The sequence below is a fragment of the Gossypium hirsutum genome, chromosome A02 (assembly GCF_007990345.1).
Source record: "Gossypium hirsutum isolate 1008001.06 chromosome A02, Gossypium_hirsutum_v2.1, whole genome shotgun sequence".
NCBI classification, from domain to species: Eukaryota; Viridiplantae; Streptophyta; class Magnoliopsida; order Malvales; family Malvaceae; genus Gossypium; species Gossypium hirsutum.
Window position 1 is genome coordinate 42,304,330 of NC_053425.1, and position 24,023 is coordinate 42,328,352.

The 24,023-nt window shown below is 35.0% G+C and overlaps 1 non-coding gene across 1 annotated transcript; it reads left to right on the forward strand.

Annotated features, from left to right (window-relative positions):
- Nucleotides 1–4,098: 4,098 nt before the first annotated feature.
- LOC121216396 (small nucleolar RNA R71) lies at nt 4,099–4,205 on the forward strand. Its single transcript, XR_005912585.1, has one exon. It is a non-coding gene; the product is annotated as a small nucleolar RNA R71 (small nucleolar RNA).
- The last annotated feature ends 19,818 nt before the right edge of the window (nt 4,206–24,023 follow it).

Sequence of the window (24,023 nt, forward strand, 5' to 3'; positions counted from 1 at the left end):
ATAAAAGTAAAAAATAATAAATAAAAGTCTTCAAAAATTCTCATCGCCAAATGGTTCGCGAGGTGGGGGTGGCGATGAGATGTGAAGGTGCTGACAAATCTGATGTAAGGTTGCATCAATGTGATCAAAGCACTAAAAACATTGCTGTTCAAATCGAGTGAGACGCTCAGAGATGCCAGAGAGTGAAGCAGCCGCATGAACTGGACGATGAATAGGTGGTGGCTGAGATGGTAGATCCTCATGAGGTGGAGGGACATCATCAGTAATGTCCTCTGGGTCCTCTTGCTCGGCTGATTGGACGATGCGGTACTGAGGAGGATCAAATCCACGTCGTCGCTCGATCATCCTCATATGGAACATACTCGAGATGCCCTATGAGGACATTTGACCGATGAGGGTGAAGGAGGATGATTGCGCCACCATTTTGAGGAGACCGAAGTACCGCGCCAGGCGAGTCACATAAGGGCTGATGGAAAGGACTCCCTTCTTATGCCGCTCTGTCTGATGGCGAATGGCAAGGGCGATGAAATAAACGAGGTTGAATACGTGCCCATGCGCCATGCTCCATAAAAAATAGGCGTCGTTAGTATTGATGACACCGGTACTCTCGCGTCATCCTGTCAGGGTGTGGGCTAGGATGGCGTGTAAGTATCTCAGTGATGGGGCGAGAGCCGATGCCTTGGAGCAGCTAGGGTCATAAGTAGACGAAACAGGGACTACGGCCTTCCAGCAATTTGAAGGAGAATAATGGATGTGGCGATGGATACTGTCGAAGTCGTCGTCGTTCATGAACTCTTCCGTATATAGTCCTAATGCGACATTGAACTCAGGCACGTTCAACTGGCGAACTAAACCGCCAAGATGGAACTAGACTGTTTTGGGATCATCGAACTTTGTCATAATGTCATGGTGTGCCTAAGAGTGAAAGATTAAGTAATCAATAATCCCCACATCTTCAAGTAAAATCTGAGTAATCCAAAAATAATAACTTGCTCGTAAGATAATATGGACACAAATTCAAGCATGCTAAAAGAAAAACATGGTGATATTGCATATGAATCAACGGCTAAATATAATATGGAAATAATGTTAAGGCTAAACCAAGTGAATGCTAAAAGACCAATCAAGTGACAATGGATAATACTATTAATAATCCTAATCAAGTGGGCAAATCAAGCAAGAATAAAGATCAATGAAAACACAACGACTAAGTAAATCTTTATCATTAGTAAAATTGGAAATCACTAAACATAGATAAGGGTTAATAAGCATGCAAATTATTAACAGCAAAATAATTATAAGTCAAGAAATCGAATAAAAGAAGTAAAAGAAATAAAAGTAATGGGGTGAAAGGGAAACAAACGATTGATGAACGATGGTGGTACTTGACGGGGGAGGGGTGTGGCGGATGACGGCGGTGGTGGTGCTAGTGCGACGGTGGAGGTTTGTAGTATGGAGAAAAAAAGAAGGAAGGAATATGTAGGGAAATGAGGACAAGAGAGAAGATTTTGATGCGTATAGAGGAAAAGGGAGGAGAAATGGTAGATTTTGGGGTGATGGTCGGAGCTTTAGGTGGCGACGGTGGCGGAGAGAGCAGCAGCTAAGGTTAGGGTATTAGGAAAGAGGATGATGAATAATAGGGGTTTATATAGATATTAGAGCACACGGCCATGAGGCACGCCCGTGTGCCCTTATTTCAACTCGTGCGTTTCGTGGTTTTCAAATTTGGGCGCGTTTGGAATTCGGCCCATGTATATATGCACACACCCATGTTATTTTGACAGTTTCGACCACGGGTGGTGGGCACGGGCGTGTCACACGCTCGTGGTAATTTCTTAGTTTCTACCACGGCTTATACACACGGGTGTGTTGCACGCCCGTGTTGATTTGGCAGGATTGTCGAATCCCACGTATTGGGAAGAATTTTGCTCTATTTTCACACGGCCATGTCGCTGCCCGTGTGCCTAGCCATGTGGATTTAGGAAAACTGTGTTCAAGGACTCAATTAATGATTTAAATGTTAAAAACTAAAATTTAAAGAAATCAACACCGTTAGTGCTCGGGTTGCCTCCCAAGAAGCGCTTATTTATAGTTTAAGCTTGACTTACCTCAATTTTGCATAGTCATAGTGGTTCAAGGAGTTGACACTCCTCATTCCTGCTATCAATTTTATCAAAAAAAGGTTTTAGACGAGTACTATTTACCTTAAAAGTGACGAATTTGGAATAATTTACCTCGACTGTACTGTATGGGAAAATGTTAAGTACCGTAAAAGGGATTGCTTTATTCGGTTCAGGAGTGGCAATATGAGGGTCTGCCGCATCTAATAATAATTTGTCTCCAACCTTAAGTTGATTTGATAAATCATTGAGTCCGTCATGGTGTGGTTTCGGTTTATCGTGTGTTCTCGATTTTTGTGTCCGCCATTCATCTAGTTCCTCGATCTGTAGCCTTTGCTCTTCATAGATGGGTCATTTGTTGTTACTTGAACATGGCTCATTGATGATCTTCAAATGTGTTTCCTTCAAAGAAGGTTGCACTACATGATTAGTATTAGTAGCATGATTTATAAAACCACCCTCGATATTCAATGTGTTACTCGAATTTCGAGCTTGAAGAGTGATTGTTTCATCACCCACACGAAGTGTGAGTTCACCTGTACCAACATCAATAATAGTTCTAGCAGTTGCTAAAAAGGGTCATCCTAAAATCAATGGCATGTCACTATCCTCTTCCATGTCTAGAACAACAAAATCAATTGGGAATATAAACTTATTGATTTTGACAAGTACATCTTCAATGGTACCCCTAGAAAATCTAATAGTTTTATTTGCTAGCTGAATGCTCATCCTAGTTTGTTTGAGTTTCCTAAGACCTAGTTGCTTGTACATTGTGTAGGGCATGATGTTAATGCTTGCCCCTAAATCAGCAAATGCATTATTAACATCTAAGCTACCAATTAAATAAGGAATCTTAAAGCTCCCTGGATCTTTCAATTTGTTGGGTAGCTTATTCTGTAGAATGGCTGAGCAAACTGAGCTTAACTCCACATGCGACGCCTTATCCAACTTTCGTTTATTCGCTAAAAGCTCCCTTAAAAATTTAACTGCATTCAGCATCTGCGAAAGAGCTTCAATAAACGGTAAGTTAATATGTAATTTCTTTAATAATTTAAGGAATTTACCAAATTGTTCGTCTGTGTGGTCTTTCCTTGTCGCACTTGGATATGACACACAAGGTTTATATTCTCTACTTACCGGTTTTTGTTCACTGTGGTCCACCTCATCCTTACATTTACTTACCACAAGTCATTGCCTCAAGTCTGGTTTAAGTTCAACTAACCCTTCATCATCTCGAATGGTAATCGCATTAAGCCGCTCCCTTGGGTTAGTTTTAGTATTACTTGGCAAACTACCTTGTGGTTGGTCAGAAATCAATTTAGCAAGCTGGCCTATCTGAGTTTCGGGCCCTTGGATTGACGCTTGTTGATTCTTAAGTGCTGTTTCGATATTCTGAAAATGATTTTCTAACACTGAGATGAATTTCGTTAGCATCTCCTTAAGGTTTGGCTTCTTTTCCTACTGGTAGAGTGGTTGTTGAAAACCTGGGGGATGTTGTGGCCTTTGATTTCCTTGGCCACCCCATGAGAAGTTGGGATGGTTCCTCCAACCTGCATTATAAATGTTACTGTATGGGTTATTTTGAGGCCTAGAATTATTATTACCCATATATTGAACTTGTTCCTCCTTGGTGCTAGGGTTGAAGGATTGATATTCTGTGTGTACTCCTCCTCCATTTGAATCGCACCTTATCACTAGATGTACCTAAGTAGAACCATACAAACCGTCAATCTTTTTATTTAATAGTTCTACCTGGTTAGATAGCATAGTAACCGTGTCGATGTTAAAAACACCGGCTGCTTTTTTCAGCTTTGTTCTCATGACTTGCCACTGATAGTTATTCAGTGACATCTCTTCAATAAATTCATAAGCCTCTTCTGGTGTTTTGTTGTTTAAAGTTCCACCGGCGGCTGCGTCAATGAGTTGCCCTTTTGAGAGGTTCACACATTGTAAAAGTCTGAACCTGCAGCCATAGAGGTAACCATGGTGAGGGCACCTTCTTAATAGCTCCTTGTATCTCTCCCATGCATCATACAAGGTTTTTAGATCCATCTGCACAAAAGAAGAGATATCATTACTTAGTTTAGTCGTTTTAGCCGGCGGAAAATATTTTAGTAAAAAATTTTCGGTCATTTGTTCCCAAGTTGTGATTAACCCTCGTGGTAATGAGTTCAACCATTGTTTAGCTTTGTTCCTCAATAAGAATGGAAACAACCGAAGGCAAATGGCATCATCAAAAACGCCATTGATCTTAAAGGTGCCGCAGAATTCTAGAAAGTTTGCTAAATGAGTGTTTGGATTGTAACACCCCTCGCCCGTATCCATCGCCGGAATAGGGTTTGAGGTGCTATCTAACTTAAACTCAATCAATCTTAGGAAATCAGGTCATAAAATCTTGATCAAATTAAAACTTTTCATTTCATAAGCAATTTGTCTCTTAAATGACTTACGAGGCCCAAAACATACATTCAAGATGGTTTGGGACCAAAATGAGAACTTAAGATAAACTTGGAAAAACTTTATGCTTTAGGCTCCATATACCCGTGTGGCTTGGGCACACCCATGTCCTTAGCCCGTGTGCAACACTGACTTCAACACACGGCCATGGCACTCGCCCATGTGACCTGCCCGTGTACGATACTGACTTTAAGACACGACCATGGCACACGCCCGTGTGGCCTGCCCGTGTACAACAATGACTTAAAATTTTAAGTGCAGGGGACGCACGGCCATAACACACACCCATGGGAGTGAGCCGTGTGTCACACACGGCCTAGACACAAGCCCTTGTGTCCTGCCTGTGTGGACAAAAGAGGCCATTTCCAAGCCATTTTGTCACCCATTTTACTCAACCTACACAAGATCATTTCAATATACTAATTTCACCACAATGAACGCCAACTCATCCATAGAAAGAACATTATATGCATTTACCAAAATGAATAACAGCCACTATTCTAGGCTTGATACAAAATGAAAGGCTTTTGACTTTGCCAAAATACATAACCAATTTCTCATTAAATCAAACATTCTAGTTTAGCCCTAAACATGCCATTATAACAAAATAAAAGCTTTCACATATACCCAAAACAAGATTAAATAGATAGTATGACCAATGCTCCAACCGTCTTTCAACCTCAAAAGTCCACGAGTATTGTAAAACAGAGGAAAATAAAAAGAGGGTAAGCATTAACATGCTTAGTAAGTCCGGATAACGGGAAAGCAAACTTACCCATTATTTAAAATGTAACCATAACAAATACTCCATCCAAACAAGTATAGAATAGATTTCCTATCACATGCGCTCAACCACTAAGTTAGTCTCATGGCATGACAAGATAATAGTATATCTAAATGAGCTCATCACATCATTATTCCCAATTTACATCTGATGTTAGTCCCATTGAATTTCTCAGTTCTCCGATGGATATTTCATTTCCCGTCAATTTATACAAGTGATCATTTCGAGTATGCACTCCCACGAACCTCGCATCTTACGGTGAAATTTCCAAATTAGGCTAAATTCCCCGTAATACAAACTCATTGAGTAAATGTCGAGATTACCAGTCCAGGCTAAATCCTCTTACAACGACATATACTCTAATGAGTTCAGATCTGAATTACCAGTCCAGGCTCAATTCAAATCCTACTTCGGATTACCCATTCGGGCTAAATCCTTAAAGCACACATATTCTTTGAGAGGCTAGATCACTTTAGGATCACCCGTCCGGGCTAGATCCTTTTCACCGTCAATTCATTTTCTAGATGTTCCATCGAATAACCCTATTCATTCAATTGGGACATTCTTATATGCATTTTACTTGCTTTATCAAATCCCATAAATTTCATGCAATAGGCAATTACCACATTTATACAATCAAGAATATACATTTTAAGTACATTAGAGTCTACTTTGAGTTATTTGAACTTACCTGGTGATCTTTTCGAATTTGGGCTTTGATCACTCCGAAACCTTCCGTTTCCCTCGGTCAACTTCCGAATTTGATTTATCGGGGTCTAAATTAGCAAAATAACAATATCAATACATCATTTAATTCCTTTGCAATCCCTATTTCATCCTAGGGCAAAATGACCAATTTGCTCCTGAACTTTGCTAAAATTATGATTTTGCCCTCAAGCTCTTAATTCGATTTTCATTGCATTTTCTGATCATTCAAGCCTAGCCTAATAATATTTATGCTCATGGCATCTTACATTTCCATCTATATCATACATTTCTTACTCAGTTCACAATCTTTGCAAAATGGTTCAATTAGGTGTTTTCATGCTAACACCTTTCATAAAAGTTGTTTTTCTAACAACTAAAACTCATATTCTTCCACCAAAACTCAGCAAACCTCATGAACCCTTTCATGGAAACTTCCTAGAACATTTACCATTTTGTAACATAGTCCCCTCAAAAGAAAGCTTATGCAAAGGGGATTCCAAAAGTACAAAAATTATGAAGGAAATCACTTACTTGTGTGAGTAATGAGTTGCTAAAATTTTTGGTGGAACAATGGAGAAGATGAAGTAGGATATCATCATTTCTTTATTATAATATTTCAAGTCAAATAGATCCACCTAACTCACCTAAACCAAAATTTTTGTCTCCTATATTACTACGGCCGACCACCTTTGGTTTTAAAACCCTTTAAAAGCCTCCAAAATTTAGTCCATGATAGATTAACACTCTTTTTCTATCTAATTTGGACTTTTGCACTTAATGCGATTTAGTCCTTTTTCACAATTAGACTCAAAATCGCTAAAATTAATTCATCAAAATTTTCATGTATCTATATAATCATGCTAGAACACCAAAATATAAATAAAATAATTTTTTTAGCCTCAGATCTGTGGTCTCGAAACCACTATTTCGACTAGGCCCTATATTAGAATGTTACATGGATCCTTGTCCTGCAAACCATCAAACTGAACAAACTATTGTATCGTTTGAATCGTGTTAGGTTTCAGTTCAAAATTATTTGTAGTAATAGCATGTCTAACTATACTCGATTCAGCTCCTGTTAAACTAGGTTTAGCATAATCATACATAGTACGAGGAGTAGGATCCTGATTTACTAGGTTCGCAACAGCCATAAGAGGTAGTGGATTATTATGATTATTAGCCATCTCCCCGGTTGTGGTTTGAATATCGTCGTCTTGCCCTTCCTCTATGTATCTTAGGCTTCGCCTTATCTCTCTTTGGTTTCTGTGAGCTGTGCTTTCGATCTCACTATCAAAAAGTAAAGGTCCTGACAGGTTTCTTCTAGTCACAAACTATAAAAACCTGCCAAAAGTAAATAAAATAAAATTTAGTGATATAAACAAAATAAAAATAAAAATTAAATTGCAATAAAATAAACGGCTAAAGTAATAAAAATTAAGCGTTCCTAATATCTTAGTTCCCCGGAAATGGCGCCAAAAACTTGATGTGTGTGATAAGCTTTATATTTATGATTGATCGTACTTGAAAACTAACTATTATCACGATAAAGGCAAGTGCACCTATCTAACAGTAGTATAGCTTATAGCAAGACCGGAATGTCGAACCCACAGAACTAAAAGTACTAGTATTAACCTTCTTTTTTATTATCTAGCCTTAAAATAAGGGGATTTGCTTTATCTAAACTAATTATCTAAACTAATTAACTAAACTAAGAATACACAGGAAGTAAATTGGGGAAATAATTTTGGGAAAACTAATTGATTTAGACAATACCCAAAGAAGACTTCACCTAGACTTCACTTGTTATTTGACTCTGAACTAGACGATTTATTCACTTGACTCGACCCGTAAAAATCCCTAATTTATATTATTACTCTCTCGAGACTAACAACGTCTAACCCGAGGTTGATTAATTGAAATCTCTTTATAATATAAACCCCTAGTGTTGCATTAACTCGATCTATGGATTCCTTTATTAGGTTTGACCCTAATTCGGCAGATTTATGTCGCTCTATGTCTAGGGGTGCAATCAACTCTGCTTAATTATGCTAGATCTACTCTTAGACAGGGACTTTTGCTCCTCTAAATAAGCACATCAATACTTGAATCAATATCGTGGAATATTAAAGCAAGAATTAAGAACACATAATTAAGAACAAATCAAGTATTTATCATATATTTCAGAAAATAGTAACAAGATCCGTCTTAGGTTTCATCCCCTTAGATATTTGGAGAATTTAGTTCATATGTGTAAAAGAAAACATCTCGAAAGAATAATAATAACAAAACATAAAGAAACTCAAAAACCCCTGAAGAAAATTGAAAGGAGATCTTCAGTCTTGAAGGAGAATCCAGCTTTTGAGATGGATCAATCCCTTTCTTCGAGTAATTCCTTGCCTCCCACTCCGTTTGTTCCTCTAGGTGCCCCCCTCCGATGTTTATATAGGCTTTTGAATGTTTCAAAACCCTCAAAAGTGGTCTTTTCCAAGTAGAACTAGACTTAGGCTCGACAGGGACACGGTCGTGTACCACGCCCGTGTGGGGTGGCTTAGGCCGTGATAAAGTTTGCTAAATAGACACGGGCGTGTGGTCTACCCATGTGAGGAAGTCTAGGTCGTGTTGATTTCCCACGTTGACTCATTTTCTCCGTTTTTGGCCTGTTTCTCGCTCTTTTTACTCTCCTATGCTCACCTAAGTATAAAACATGAAATTAAAGGATTAGGAGCATCAAATTCCACAAATATAATGATAATTCATCCAAAAATGTGCTAAGCATGGGATAAAAATATGTATAAATTATGACTTATCAAATATTGTGTAATTTTGTGTATTTGTGATATAAGGACTAAATTGTTAGAAATGTGAAAGTTTAGAGCCAAATTGTAAATAGCTTAAATATGTGTTTGTGGATGAAATTGTTTGAGTTAGTAATTAAATAGGTTAATTTTGAATATATATATATGATCAAGAAAGAAAGAATTCAGATTTAGATCGGGAAAAATCGAAGGTTATTGAGTAATCGATCCACTTTGTCCATTTCGAGTACGAGGTAAATTCGTATGTGACAATTTCATTATAAATGTATGTTATATGCTTTGATATCGCATAAACTATGATTATGAGATTTCGGATAATGATGAATAGTGAAAACGACTTTACAAATGTATTCGATGATATATATACAAAACGTGTGAAAGCTCAGTTGAACCTTAGATATAGAATTGGATAGTTGTGAAATGTTATAAGTTGATATATCGATTTGCCTTCGGGCCATGCATATTGGATGAGTTGGCTTCAGGCCATGATATCGGCACTTCAGGTGCAAGTAATACATTGATTTGGCTACGGGCCATGGTATAGGTAGTTAGAGATGAGTTACCTTGATTTGGCTACGGGCCATGGTATAGGTACTTATCAATTGAGATCTTGAGTATTCGACTTCTATTTCAAATTATTCAACGGGTAATGAATGATGTAGTCGAGAAAGAGGTTAGTACGAGGTGGTACAGGTATGTACGGAACGAGGTGGTACAGGTATGTACGGAACCTGTTTGAATATTACATTGAGAAAGTTCAATGAGATTATATTGGATCATGTTTTGAGACATGAAAAAGGTTTGTAGTTGATGTGATTTTGATTTAGTAATGTGAAAATGATTGAATTATATTTATTTGATGAATTGAATTAATCACTTACGAGCTTACTAAGCTATAAAGCTTATTATGTGTTAATTTTCTATGTTTTATAGATTATCAAAGCTAGCTTGGACTCAGGGATCATCGGGAAACGCCATCACATTATCGATCACTTTGTTGGTACTTTTGAAGCCTTGTAAATATGGTATATGCCATGTGTAGGCTAGTATCATTTTGGTATGTTTTGAGTCATGATAGTAGCCATGAGATTTGGCCTATAAATGAGAATGTGTATGGCCATTTGAGTTAGCTTGATTTATATGTTGACAAGTGATATATGTGATGTTATAAGTTACGGTGTACTTTGGCATGTTTGTCATGGTTGTTGATATGGCTAGGTGGTTGCTCATTTGGTTAGTCATTAGTTAATATATTAATGCTTGAGGAATGGTATATTTTGGTATAATTTGTGGATAAAGAATTTGCATGTTTGAGAAGTATGAATTGGTTGATAGAAAAGTGAGAAAAATGGATTTAGAAGTTATGTAAGTTGGGATGAATTGGTATGTTTTTTAATATGGAATTGTGCAGTTGAAATGGTTGTGGATAGATAGCATGATATGTGTATAAATTGACATGTTTTGTTTGCTAAAATATGTCTTGAAATGGTACCAATTTGGTTGTTATGTGTGCATGAGTGAAGGGTGGAAAATTGGCTTTGCAAATGGTCTAATTTTGTCCATACGGGCAGAGACACGGCCTGTGACACGAGCGTGTCTAGTAGCTGTGTAAGGCACACGGCCTGTTCACACTGTAATGGCCTAAATTCAAAGTTAACGGAATAGTGGTTTCGTAACCACAAATCTGATTTAAAGAGAAATTTATTTCAATATTTTTGCATGAAAATTGATATGATAGGAAAATCGTATGAAAATATTGATAGAAAAATTTTACCGATATAGTGGTTAGTTAGAAAAAGAAATTACTAAAGAAATTGGGTAAAAACAAGGTATCGGGACTCTATCTTGTAAAATCGAGTCGAAAATAATTTTATAAATATTTATGAAATGTTAGTAATGTGGTATTAAAATTTCATTAGGAAATTTTAATGTTTGGGTAGCCAATCAAATGAAAAGGACTAAATTATAATAGGTGTAAAAGTTGCTAGAATAATTAAATAGCTTAAGAGTCTAATGAGAAAGGATTTAAAAGGAAATTAGACCCAAAATTTATTATGGCTGGACGGCAAGGGCATGAAATCAGCAGGAAAATTGATAAATTAAGGGAAAAATTGGAATATTGCAAAATTAACAAAATAAAGCTAGGACTAAATAGGAAATATCTAGATTTCTCTTCAATTCCAGTAGCTAAAAATGCCATAGGAGGGTTCTTTAAGTTGGTGTTTCATAATTTTGGCACCAAGTGAGTTAATCCTTGCCTTTTTCTTGTAATTTTTGTGTTTCTAAGACTTTTACAACTAGGTCCTACCATTAAATTCATTAGTTTTTGACTTCATGGATGAAATTGAAAGTCACCATGGTTGAGTGCTGTAAGTTTATGATGAAATAGAATGAAATTAAAGCTATAATTTGTTTATGAGATGATTTTATTAGGTAATTTCAATAGAAATTGATTTTTAGGACCTAATTGTGAAAATGCTTGGAATTAAAGTCTATTGCTGAAATTCTGATTCCTAAAGGTTGTAAACTAGTTTAAGGTGATAGAATAAAATATTAATTGAGAAAAATCATCTCAATTGAAAGGCTAATTGAGTAAGGACGAAATTATCATTTATTAAAAGCTTATGGGAAAATGGTAATAAACAGCTTGCACAAAAACAGTTTGGACAGCAGCAGTAGACTAACTTTGAAAACTCACCATAAATTGTAGAAATCAAATTAGAAGATGAAAAAATATGGAATAAAAGCTTATTGAGTTTAGTTTCTTATAGAAGAAATAGTGTAAGCAATAGATTTGTAAATTTTGAGATGTAATGAATTTTTTGAGACAAGGTCAGAATGAATTCGGGTTCCCCTGTTATGACTTTGAAAAGTCATAAAAATTGAATAAAAATAATTAGGGGCTTAAATTTATATTCTTAGAATTTGAATGGTATATTTTTAATAGAAACAAACAGGAATATCATCCGAATTTTTTATGAAGAGATAATTAATTTTTAGTGAAGAAGGGTCAGAACTATCAGACAGCAGAACAGGGGTGACTTTAAAGAATAAACTGTACTTATTGGCTAAACCAAAATTTCTGAAAATTTTAAGGTAAAAATATATATGAGTCTAGTTTCAGGAAAAATTAACGGATTTTAATTTGGAGTTCCGTAGTTCGAGTTATAAATAATTTAGTGACTATGACTCAAATAGATAACTTTGAATAAACTATAAATAATAATAGTTGAATTATAGAGAATGTTGCATATGAACATGAAATGTATTAAATTGATAATTAAATTTATTTATTTAGATCCAGAAGATTCAAATATGAAGCTAGATCGAGGAAAGAAAAAAGTTCGGGATTAGTAGATTTTTTTGTTTACAAACAAGTATCAAGGTAAGTTCGTGTAACTTGAATTATATTCTTAAATGCTTGAAATGCATGTTTTTGATATGAATATGATTTGAATGTTCATTATATGAAAATTTATGAAACATTGACATATTTGATAAAAGGGGAAAAAATCCCGGTTGAATGAAAGGAAAATTTGATGGATCTCTGAAAAAGAATTGACGGTAAAAAGGATCTAGCCCGGACGGCTGATCCTATCCTGATATAGCCCTCCCGAAGAATATGTGGAAAATGGATTTAGCCCAGACGAGTAATCCGAATTAGGGTCTGAATTTAGCCTGGACTGGTAATTCAGATCCAAGCTCATTAGAGTAATTGTCGTTGCAGGGGATTTAACCTGGACTGGTAATCCCAACAATACTCTATGAGTTTATATTACAGGGGATTTAGCCAGGACTGGTAATCCCGCTGCAAGGTTGAGGTTCGCGGGAGTGTGCTCTCTGAAATGGAAATGTGCGCACATGAATATGAATTGACGGACCCGGAATTGTACACTAAAAGTGTACCTCTGAAAATCCATCGAAATTCCGATCAATTCAACGGGATAAATATGGAAAAATAACAAGGAAATGAAAATTATGCTATTGATGAGCTCATCAATCATGGTATATATTATTGGTACATGAAAATTATTATACTAACTTGAATGTTGAGTTTGTGCATATTAGGGTAATAATGCATTGAATGGATATATGAATGTTTATTGTATTGTATTGAAAATATTAGGTACGTATAATTCTTCTTACGTGAGCTTACTAAGCACAAAGTGCTTACCCCGTTTCCTTTTTTCCTATTTTGTAGTATTAAAAGCTCGGAGGTCGGATTTGGTCGGAGACACATCACACTATCAACCTCAGGATTTCGGTATATAAAAAGAAACTTTATTTTGGAAATCAATGGCATGTATAAGCTAATAAAGTAAATGATTCTGTGAAATCAATGTAGAGTTAGCCATTGGTATGGTTAACAAACCTGGTTTTGGGTATGTGATGACGTTATCTTATAAATATGCATGAATTTATCTTGAAAATATGTTGAATTGGTCTGGTTGATGTGGATTGGTCTCGATTTAACATTGCAAGGAAGGTTAGATATTTATAAAGGGGATATATTGAATATAAAAAAATTGTAAACTCCGGTAATACCTCGTACCCTATTCCGGCAATGAATATGGGTAGGGGGATTACATTTGTTGGTATCAGAGCTACGGTTTAGCCGGTTCTAGGACCGTTGTAGCAAATACGAGATTAGCTATACATGCCATTTAAATTATTATTGATAGTGTGATATCTCCTGACCATTTAAAATGTGTTTTTCTTATAGTAATGTCACCTGACCGAGCTCAATCTAAGGAAGCTGGGAGTCATGCTCCGGCTTCAGTACAAAGAGAAGAAACTAGCAGTAGAAGGCCCGAGACAGAGGGTCGAGAGGACGAGGCAAAAACAGTTTTCTTTCAAATGATGAATGAATGGTTTAATCAATACTTAAGAACTAACCCTATAGTGCAGCAAGTTCAAGCTCCCCCTCCTGCTCCTCCACTGGTTCCCGAGATCCTACAGGGTACAGGTACTGAATCTGTCAGAAAAGGGAAAGCTCCAGTTGATAAAATTCGAAAATATGGGGCCGAAAAATTTCGAGCAGCAGTTGATGATGATTCTGAACGGGTTGAATTTTGGTTAGAAAACACTACTCGGGTTTTGGAGGAATTATCTTGTACACCAGAAGAATGTCTGAAATGTGCCGTCTCACTGCTAAAAGACACAGCTTACCATTGGTGGAATACTAAAGCTTCAGTTGTTCCAAAAGAAGAAATTACATGGGAATTCTTTCAGACCGAGTTTAGAAAGAAATATATCAGCCAGAGGTTTCTCGATCAGAAGAGAAAAGATTTTCTTGAGTTGAAACAGGGTAACAAATCAGTATCTGAGTATGAAAGAGAATTTGTTTGATTGAGTAAATATGCTCGAGAATGGGTACAGTCAGAAGCTGAAATGTGCAAACGATTCGAAGAAGGGTTGAATGAAGTCATTAAGCTATTGATCGAAATTCTTGAAAATCGAGAGTTTGCTACATTGACAGAGAGAGCTTATAAAGCAGAAGAATTGAGCAAAGAAAAGAAACAGACTGAGAGGGAAGCTCGAATTTTTAGTAAAAGACCGATGGAAAAATCTCAGTTTTCTGCTTCAAAGAAATTGAAGAGGTATCAGGATCGTTTTACCTCAGCCACTGGGTATTTGGGCAGAGAGCGAGGTTCCCAACGCACTAATCTAAGACCTTCTACTCCATCAGTGACCAGTGTTGGCAGTGTTGGCACTCCTAAGCCAAGATGCCAGTACTGTAATAAAGCTCATTTTGGTGAATGTCGATTAAAGAGCGGGGCTTGTTACCGATGTGGTTCTTTTGACCATTTCCTCAGAGATTGTCTAGAAAGGGGTGAAAAAGAAGCTGAACAGATATCGAAGCCGAGTAATCCAGTTTCGAGAGGTAGACCACCTCGACCATCTGGTAATGTCAGTGGTAGTCGAGGAGCTATGAAAGATATTGCAGGCAAGTCTGAAGCACGAGCACCTGCTAGGACATATGCCATTCGTGCTAGAGAAGATGCCTCAGCACCTGATATTATTACTGGTACATTTTCTTTACTTGATACTGATATTAATGCATTGATTGATCCTGATTCTATGCATTCATATATATATGTGTTAAACTTGCAATTGTTAAAAATCTATCTATTGAACCTACTGAATTTGTGGTTAAAGTCTCAAACCCCCTGGGTCAGTTTGTGTTGGTGGATAAAATTTGTAAAAATTGTCCACTGATGGTAAGAGGTTATTGTTTCCCGGCTGATTTGATGTTATTGCTATTTGATGAATTTGACGTGATATTGGGCATGGATTGGTTAACCCAGCATGATGCGGTAGTAAATTGTAGACAAAAATATATTGTGCTAAAATGTCAAAATGGTGAGTTACTCCAGGTTAAATCTGATCAGACAGAGGGGTTATCTGATGTGATTTCAGTAATGGCAACACAAAGGTATGTCAAAAATGGGTATGATGCTTACTTGGCTTATGGACTCGACACCAAAGTATCTGAGTCAAAAATACAGGCAGTTCCAGTGGTATGTGAATTTTTCAATGTGTTTCCAGAGGAATTACCAGGATTGCCACCAGAAAGAGAAGTGGAATTTTCTATAGATTTGATTCCGGGAACTACTCTGATTTCCATAGCTCCGTACTAGATGGCTCCTACAGAATTAAAAGAGTTAAAGACACAGTTGCAAGAGCTTGTTGATAGGGGTTTTATTCAACTGAGTCATTCACCTTGGGGTGCTCCGGTTCTGTTTGTGAAAAAAGAAAGACAGGTCTTTGAGATTGTGTATCGACTATCAATAGCTTAATAAAGTAACCATAAAGAATAAGTACCCGTTACCCCAGATTGATGATTTATTTGATTAGCTGAAAGGTGCTACTGTGTTTTCAAAGATTGATCTTCGATCGGGTTATTATCAGCTACGGGTAAAGGAGTCAGATGTGCCAAAAACAGCCTTTAGAACCAGGTACGGGCATTATGAGTTTCTGGTTATGTTGTTTGGGCTAACTAATGCACCTGCAGTATTCATGGATTTGATGAACTGGATATTCAGACCGTACTTAGACAGATTTGTAGTAGTATTTATTGATGATATTTTGGTTTATTCTCGGGATGAAGAAGAACATGCAGAACATTTGAGAATTGTGTTGCAAATTCTGCGAGAGAAGCAGTTATATGGTAAATTCAATAAATATGAATTTTGGCTCCGAGAAGTGGGTTTTCTTGGACACATTATATCTGCCGAAGGCATCAGGGTAGATCCAAGTAAAATTTCAGCTACTGTCAATTGGAATCCACCAAAGAATGTATCTGAAGTTAGAAGTTTATTGGGTTTAGCTGGTTATTATCGGATATTTGTACAGGGATTCTCTATGATGGCTTCTCCGATAACTCGATTATTACAGAAAGATGTAAAGTTTGAGTGGACTGATGAATGTCAGCAGAGTTTCAACCGATTGAAAGATCTACTAACGAAAGTACCTGTATTAGTACAGCCTGAACCGGGTAAGGAATTTGTTATTTATAGTGATGCTTCATTAAATGGTTTAGGTTGCGTCTTAATGCAAGAAGGTAAAGTAATAGCCTATGCTTCAAGACAACTTAAACCACATGAAAGAAATTACCCAGTACATGATCTTAAATTAGCTGCTATTGTATTTGCGCTGAAGATATGGCGGCATTACTTGTACGGTGAGATATGTCATATTTATACTGATCATAAAAGCTTGAAATATTTGATGATACAGAAAGATTTGAATTTGAGACAGCGAAGGTGGCTTGAAATGATAAAGGACTACGATTTAATTATTGATTACCATCCAGGTAAGGCTAATGTTGTAGCTGATGCTTTGAGCCTGAAATCTCTATTTGCTTTACGAGCTATGAATACCTGGTTATCATTGACTGATGATGGTTCAATCCTAGCAGAATTAAGAGCTAAACCGACATTTTTACAGCAAATATGTGAAGCTCAGAAGAATGATGAGAAGTTACAAGTTAAACGGGCACAGTGTGAGTCAGGTAATAATTCTGAATTTCAGATTGATTCTGATGGTTGTTTATTATTCAGAGGTAGGGTATGTGTACCTCAGAATTCAGAGCTCATACAGAAGATTCTACGCGAGGCTCACAGCAGTACTATGTCTGTACATCCGGGGAGTAATAAAATGTATAATGATCTGAAAAAAATGTACTAGTTGTCGGGAATGAAACGTGATATCTCTGAGTTTGTATCAAGGTGTTTAATATGTTAGCAAGTTAAAGCTAAACATCAGGTACCTTCGGGGTTACTTCAGCCAATTACTATACCAGAATGGAAATGGGAAAGAATCACTATAGATTTTGTATTGGGGTTACCTTTGTCTCCGAGGAAAAAATATGCTATTTGGGTGACTGTTGACCGATTGACAAAGTCAGCTCACTTTATTCCGGTACGTATGAATTATTCTTTAGATAAACTAGCTGAACTGTACATATCTGAGATTGTCAGGCTACATGGAGTGCCTGTCTCCATTATATCAGATAGAGATCCCCCATTTACGTCTCCTTTCTGGGACAAATTGCAAGAAGCCTTGGGTACTCAGTTGTATTTCAGCACTGCATTTCATCCTCAGACAGATGGTTAATCTGAGCGTGTAATTCAAGTATTGGAAGATATGCTCCGATGTTGTATACTAGAGTTCGAAGGTAATTGGGAGAGGTATCTACCTTTGATTGAATTTGCTTACAATAATAGTTATCAGTCGAGTATTAAAATGGGTCCGTATGAAGCTTTGCATGGTAGAAAATGTAGAACATCGTTATATTGGACAGAGCTCAGTGAAAGGAAGATACATGGGGTTGATTTGATCCCAGAAACAGAAGAAAAAGTAAAGGTTATTCGGGATAGTCTAAAAGCAGCTTCCGATCGTCAAAAATCATATGCCGACCTTAAACGAAAAGAGATTGAATTTCAAGTCGGTGACAAGGTATTCCTGAAAGTGTCTCCTTGGAAGAAAGTCCTCCGATTCGATTGAAAGGGTAAACTGAGTCCAAGATTTATTGGGCCATATGAAATCATAGAAAGAATTGGACCGGTCGCTTATCGATTGGCATTACCACCGAAACTTGATAGAATCCATAATGTTTTTCATGTATCTATGTTACGACGATATCGATCAGATCCTTCACATGTTATTTCTCCGACAGAAGTGGAGATTCAACCGGATATGACTTACAGTGAAGAACCGGTCAAGATATTGGCACGGGAGATAAAAGAGCTTAGAAATAAAAAGATAAATTTGGTGAAAGTATTGTGGAAAAAGGATGGGATTGAGGAAGCGACATGGGAACCGAAGGAGCCAATGAGGAAACAATACCCAAATCTCTTTACTGATAAGATTTTCGAGGACAAAAATCCTTAAGGGGGGGAGAGTTGTAATGGCCTAAATTCAAAGTTATCGGAACAGTGGTTTCGTAACCACAAATCCGATTTAAAGAGAAATTTATTTCAATATTTTTGCACAAAAATTGATATGATATGAAAATCGTATGAAAATATTGATAGAAAAATTTTACCGATTTAGTGGTTAGTTAGAAAAAGAAATTATTGAAGAAATTGGGTAAAAACAAGGTATCGGGACCTCTATCTCATAAAACCGAGTTAAAAATAATTTTATAAATATTTATGAAATGTTAGTAATGTGGTATTAAAATTTCATTAGGAAATTTTAATGTTTGGGTAGTCAATTAAATGAAAAGGACTAAATTGTAATATGTGTAAAAATTGCTAGAATGATTAAATAGCTTAAGAGTCTAATGAGAAAGGATTTAAAAGGAAATTAGACCCAAAATTTATTATGGCTGGACGGAAAGGGCATGAAATCAGCAGGAAAATTGATAAATTAAGGGCAAAATTGGAATATTGCAAAATTAACTAAATAAAGCTAGGACTAAATAGGAAATATCTAGATTTCTCTTCAATTCCAGCAGCTAAAAACGCCATAGGAGGGTTCTCTAAGCTGGTATTTCATAATTTTTGCACCAAGTGAGTTAATCCTTGCCTTTTTCTTGTAATTTTTGTGTTTCTAAGACTTTTACAACTTGGTCCTACTATTAAATTATTAGTTTTTGATTTCATGGATGAAATTGAAAGTCACCATGGTTGAGTGTTGTAAGTTTATGATGAAATAGAATGAAATTAAAGCTTTAATTTGTTTATGAGATGATTTTATTAGGTAATTTAAATAGAAATTGATTTTTATGACCTAATTGTGAAAATGCTTGGAATTAAAGTCTATTGCTGAAATTCTAATTCCTAAAGGTTGTAAACTAGTTTAAGGTGATAGAATAAAAAGTTAATTGAGAAAAATCAGCTCAATTGAGAAGCTAATTGAGTAGGGACGAAATTATCATTTATTAAAAGCTTAGAGGAAAAATGGTAATAAACAGCTTGCACAAAAACAGTTTGGACAGCAGTAGTAGACTAACTTTGAAAAATCACCATAAATTGTATAAATCTAATTAGAAGATAAAAAAATATGGAATTAAATCTTATTGAGTCTAGTTTCTTATAGAATAAATAGTGTAAGCAATGGATTTGTAAATTTTGAGATGTAATGAATTTTCTAAGACAAGGTCAGAATGACTTCGGGTTCCCCTGTTATGACTTTGAAAAGTCATAAAAATTTGAATAAAAATAATTAGGGGCTTAAATTTATATTCCTAGAATCCTGAATGAGTCTATTTTTAATTGAAACAAACAGAAACATCATCCTAATTTTTTATGAAGAGATAATTAATTTTTAGTGAAGAAGGGTTAGAACTATTAGACAGCAGAACATGGGTGACTTTAAAGAATAAATTGTATTTATTGGCTAAACCAAAAATTCTAAATATTTTATTGTAAAAAATATATTAGTCTAGTTTCAAATAAAATTAACGGATTTTAATTTTGAGTTCCGTAGTTCGAGTTATAAATAATTTAGTGACTATGAATCAAATAGACAGCTTTGAATAAACTATAAATAATAATAGTTGAATTATAGAGAATGTTGCATATGAACATGAAATGTATTAAATTGATAATTAAATTTATTTATTTAGATCCAGAAAATTCAAATACGAAGCTAGATCGAGGAAAGGAAAAAGTTCGGGATTAGTAGATTTTTTTTGTTTACAAACAAGTATTAAGGTAAGTTCGTGTAACTTGAATTATATTCTTAAATGCTTGCTAATGTCTTATCCATCAAGAAGTCCTCTTTTGCTTAATTTTATCACGCCACTCTCATTCATATGCCCTAGACGCATATGCCAAAGTTTAGTAACATCGTTATTTGGCTAGGAAGAGGAAGCGATGACTGCATCACTAGTAACAGTTGAACCTTGCAAAATATATAACTTGGCAGTCTTTCTTTGCCCTTTCATCACAACGAGAGAACCCTTCCTAATCTTTAGAACCCACTTTCAGCTGTGTTCCAACTTTACAGAAAAAGTCAGTTTAGTTCTTAATTAAAATTTTCTTTTGTCTTTTTTAGCCTTTAAATTTGTGTTTTTTATTAAATCACCCCAAAATAGATAAAAATATTAACGTTTTTTTTAATTTGTTGATGTGACATACATGTGGATTGCCACATAGATGACACATCAACATTTAATTAAAATTTTAAAAATTCAAAAAATTATTTTTTAAAAATTAAAAATTAATAAAATTATTTAAAAAGTATAAAAATCATAAATAAATTAATTAAATATTGACATGTTATTCACATGTATGTCACGCTAATAAAGTCAAAATACGCTAATTTTTTATTCATTTTAGAGTAATTTAACAAAAAAACAAATTTAAGGATTAAAAAAAACGAAAAAATAAATAAAAAGTTAAAATGACTTTTTCTATAAAATTTGAGGCACAAAAAGTTTTTATTTTGAGAAAAGAAAGCTGCGGTCCAGCAACTTAACCCAATGCATCAAAGAAAATGTTTGGGGGGGGGGTTTAAGCCTTTTGTTCCATAACGAACAGGATTATTGAGAACAAACCCCCTAAATCACTTGAAGCCCTGCAAGTTCACTTTTTTATATTCGTATCAGCCCATTAAGCTCGTAGCTTCATGGGGATGTATGCACCTATCCATTTGCACATAACCCACACTCATTATTTTTGTCCTATATAGTCTGACAAACGTATTTAAAATAAAAAAGCTTCATGTGGAAAAACCTTGAAAAACAAAGAAAGAATGGTTACTGTGAAGAAAGGTCATTTATCTCTCATTTACTACGGTGGTACCACAAAAAGCTAAGGTTTTGAATACCCAGTTGGGAAGTACAAGGACAGCCCATGCGAAAGACCAAAACCAAGGCTAAAATGTAACTACTCATCCAAGTAGGGGACCCCTAACTCACTGTGCCAACACACAACCGAATACCCCCAGTGCAAGCAGTTTCTCTCTTTTCCTCTCACAAGAACAAAAAAAAATGGTCCATCCCCATCTCATCATTATTGCATTACAAGAAGAAGAACAAGAACAAGTTAGAAGATGCTATTGCCATTTGCCAGTCACATGGCAAAAGGGGAAAAAAATTGCAGGAGGAGAGTGAGTGAAGAGTGAAGACAAAGTAAAGTTGTAAAAGGAACACAAGAAAAGGAAGATAGCAGGTGGAATAGACATACACATATATAAAGGAAGTGATACCTTAGCTTTCTGGGTAGCCGGCATTAATTGAGGGAGAGCTAAGTGAAGGACAAAAGAAAGAGAAAAAAAACACTGAGCCCCTATGACATCCCCAGGTATGTCAGAAACCTGCAGTTAGCCCCACCTCTTCCCTTTTGCTTATCTTCTGTAAATATATATATATACATTTACTAGCCCTATGCATAAAAATATATAAGAATATATTGGAGTTGTCTCTTTAGTCTTTACGGCTGTTGTGGACCCAATGAGTTGTTGCTGTCAAATTCCATCTCTATATTTCACTAGAGTTGCAGTGGCTTTATGGGATCAGCTGCCACCCTTTTGCACTGTCATTGTTAATGCTCTGTCTACACAAAAGATTAAATCATTAAATAAAATTCATTAAGTAATCAAATTCCACCCATCATTCCATGGAGGAGAGGATTGAGTTAATCAGAGCCGTGAAATATTGATATTTTGGATGAGAATAGGCAGATAATAAAATCTACTTTACAAGGCACATGGAATATGGAATGTTAAGGGAAAAGCAAGGGAAGCGTGCCTATTCGCTTCACTTTCTCTTTTCTCTTTTGCTTCCTCTTTAGTTTTTCACCATGGAAAAAGTTTTCCCACAACAACGTCATTGCTAGGGTAATTTAGATGATGTTATTATTTATTTTTACAAAGGAAAATGTAGCTCATTGGAAAATTCTCAAAATTCACGCATAACATGTTGGAAGTAAACATGGGTATTTGTTATTTAATTTCATTTTAATATCCATCGTCTTAACCAAATACCCCTTTTCCATCCCATACAAATTCCGTTTTCTTCTCCATGCCTACTTGGACTCGGTATATTATGGCCACCTGTAGTAACAAATTATGTTCATTTAATGTCAAATCAACTCAAGTTTGGCTTGGATTTTATGTTGACTTCAGTGTACACGAGTCAATTTTTTCAATAGAAGTAGCATAAATGACTTAGTTTGTACATAGATTTTTTTAATTATAGTAATTTAATCCACGTTAGGTTTGAAACGGTAATCTTTTTCATCAATTATATATGTTAAATTTCTGTGACTCAAATTCATGTTAAAGAAATAAAATACAGTCGTAAGATAAGGGGATATGTGAGGGTGAAGGCCGTACCCACCTCATATCCCCATTAAGCATAAAATTGGATTGGGGTTGTGACTCGGCCCCCACGGTACGATACAAGCTGCATAAACGGAATTCGTAGAGAAGTATACTTCTTTTATTTGATATTAATTTTACAAGTAGAATCCGTATAGAATTTCTCTCCTTCTATTTGACATTGATTAGAATAAATTTTTTCAACTTATAAATAGAAGTACATGAAACTCCTCTTAGATCATACAAATTTCAACATTAGTGAATTTTCTTTTCTGTGTGTTCTTATTTTTCCTTTCTTTTTGCTTTGCTATTGTTCTACATTGCTATTATCAATGTTCATTTTTTATAGTATATTTTTTATATATAATAACAAATTTAATCATTAAACTTTACAAACTCTATCAATTTGATCTTGATTTACCAAATTTAACCCATAACACTTACACATTTTATCAATATTTTTACATAATATATAAACATCAAGGCCTTAATTTGTTTTTATATCAATCAAAATTATATACAATTGACAAAAAATATTAATGTTTTGATTAACTGTCCTTAATTTCTCACTTTCAAAATTGATAAGGACTAAATTACTCCAATTGTTTTTTGAGAAAGATTAAATTACTTAATATTGAAATTGAAAGGGGCCGTAGAGGTTTTTTTACCAATTTGTTAATAATAACAATAATTTAATGATTAATGTGATGAAATTAAAAGTTTGTAGCATACATGAAGGTTGATTTTTTTTTAATAATTAAGGTGTAGGGGTAAACAGATATGAATATATTTTATAAATGTATTTAATTTTTTAAAAAAATTAATTTTACTAAATATCTTCAAATTAGTACTTTATTTTAAATTGGTCCTCAAAATTTAAGACATTTTAATTACATCCTTATATTATATCAATTAGGTCATTTTATTATTAAAATCGTTAAATGACACATCAAATCTTGCGTAGTTAAATTTAAAATAATTTTTTAAATAAAAAGTTCCAATATAACTTTTAAAGGTAAAAACTAAAGTAATTAAAAAAAGAGAGTGTGAATGATAAAGCATTCGTAAAAGCTTTGGAAACATCAAAACCAAGATCTTTATAACATTTATTTTAGTATTATTAATTTCTTTCTTAAAATTTTCATTTTAGATTATGTAGCATAAAATCTGATATATCATTTAACAATTAAATTAATAATTTTAATAATGATAAGATTTTAATTGATATAAATAAATATTTAAAGTTTAGTACGATGTTTTGGTGCTATGTATTATTAAAAGATTACACATTTAATGTTTATGTTTTAATAATTTGTGAGATAATAATAATAATAATAATAATCATCTTATACAGGAAATGGA